At 40.9% G+C, this 2,110-nt stretch overlaps 1 protein-coding gene across 1 annotated transcript in view; it reads right to left on the reverse strand.

Moving 5' to 3' along the window:
• Positions 1–2,110, reverse strand: part of DIP2C (disco interacting protein 2 homolog C) — a 236,658-nt gene that overhangs the window by 78,848 nt on the left and 155,700 nt on the right. The window lies entirely within an intron of this gene.

Raw genomic sequence — 2,110 nt, forward strand, 5'->3', positions numbered from 1 at the left:
TTCTCCTTTCTGTGGACTTACCAATATTCCTTTTCTAACTTTTTAAGTAAAATCCTTATTTCTTCAATTTCCAGGATCTCCGCTTACCTAATATAAATATTTTAGGCTATCAATTTCCAAGTACCATTTTGGTCCACTGCACGGATTTTGATTAATCACTTTTTCACCTTAAACACACAGGCTGCTGACAGGTCCCTGCTTCCAGCCAGGAACCCACCCCGCCCGGCCACGCCCCCCTAACTGTTCCTGGTACACCGACATCTCTGAAATGCACATCTGACTGCGCTGGTGTCTGTTTAAATGACCAGGCAAAGATACCCTGACTGGGTTCATTTTCATTAGCTTTGGACGAACAGACCTCACTGACCTGTCTTCACCGCATCCCCCACCTTTGCCCCAACTCCCGCACAACCTTGGCCCTGGAGAGCTCTGTGAAGAATGTCCCTTTGTGCTGGCAGCTTCTGTATCTGCAGTGCCCTGTGGAGGAGACTCTTGCCTAAAATGTGGCTAGTGAAACAGAAGAAAAGGAACTTAAATTTTCTTTAATTTTAATTGATGTAAACATAAAATGACCCATGTGGCTTTCGGCCACTGTGTTGGACAGTGCAGCTCTACGTGAACAGAGCCTGTCTTTCACGGGGAATCGTTAGTTGAGTATGTGGTCTGATTTGTACTTTCTTCTTACTCTAATGTAAGAAGAGTTTCTGATTTGTATTGGAATAAATAAATAATTGAGTTGTTCAGAGAGAAGACAGGTTATAAAGAATCACATTTAAATCAGTAAATTCAAGTTGAATAGAAGGAAAACCCTTCTCAACCTAGAAAATTAAACTTTAGCATCAAAGAAGAACTTGCTATAGGGTAAATAAACTCTTTAGAAGCAAACACAATATTTTCTACATTTTTGCCTTGCCTTCAGAGCACAGCAGAGTACTCAGCATACAAAATTATTTGCACATTTGTTGAATGAATACTAGGATACAAGTCTTTGTTCCCAGAAGCTAAACATTGTCATGAAACAGACTTTAAACTCTTGTCAGCATAAAATCAGCCTCAGGAATGAATTCAGATATACAAGTTTTTATTTCATGTTCTCTCTCAATTAAAAAAAAAATAATAAAATAAAGAACCAAATTTTTACAAGTCTCGTAACATTGATTCTGACTCAAAGAATGCTTTACGCTCTTAAAAATTGCTGACAACCCTTAAAAGTGTTTGCTTATGGGGGTACTACTTTGATATTTGCTGTATTAGAAAGTAAACTTTAAAAGTTTTGAAACACAGGACTTCACAGTCACAGTTTCACTAGCTGTCAGAACCCTAACCTCCCCTCATCAGGCAGCCTCTGGAAAAACCGACTGTACACTCGTGAAAAAACGAGACCGAAAAGGGCAAGTAACAAGTGGGTGTTATTCTGAAGACAGTCTGACCTCACAGACATCCCTGCTGGGGTCGGGAGACCCCTGGGACCCCTGGGCGCCTCGAGCTCACCGTCCTGGTGGAGGACAGGGCTCCGTGACATTTTCCCTGGAGTGCGGGGGGAGGAGTCCGCACAGCTGACCTGAGAGGCAGCTGCCTTGTCCACGTGCACACACAACGTAACGTATCGTTTTTACTGCTTCTAAGCTCATAAAAAGACAAACATATTGCGCTGCATTTTGGTTTTAATATTCTTTGTCATAGTCAGCCTTGCTTGGAAAGAAAAACAACACAAATCTCTAGGTTCTCTTTCCTAGGGTTTTCAGTTGGGGGAGGGGAAGGGAGTATTTAAAAATAGCTAGAATTTCTAAAGCTCTAATTTAGACTTTATCAAGTAAAAATAATAAAGTGCCTAATATAGAGCTTGACATTTTCTAGATGCTCAGTAAACACCTGTTCATGATTCATCCACTTTCCGAATCAAAGTTTCCAAACGAAGTTATGTACATAGAAGAGAGGGGCAAATGTCACCACAAACCCTGTGGAAGTTCATCACAGCGTCAGGCGGCAGGCTCAGGAACGAAACGGAAAAATGGTGCCAGGAGAGGTTAAGTTTGAGGCTATACGGTTGACTAGATTGTTAATTAGGTCAATCATCTAAAAGATAATAAAATTACTTCTTGCTGATAAA

The sequence above is a fragment of the Pteropus vampyrus genome, unplaced genomic scaffold (assembly GCF_000151845.1).
Source record: "Pteropus vampyrus isolate Shadow unplaced genomic scaffold, Pvam_2.0 Scaffold415, whole genome shotgun sequence".
Taxonomy (NCBI): Eukaryota; Metazoa; Chordata; class Mammalia; order Chiroptera; family Pteropodidae; genus Pteropus; species Pteropus vampyrus.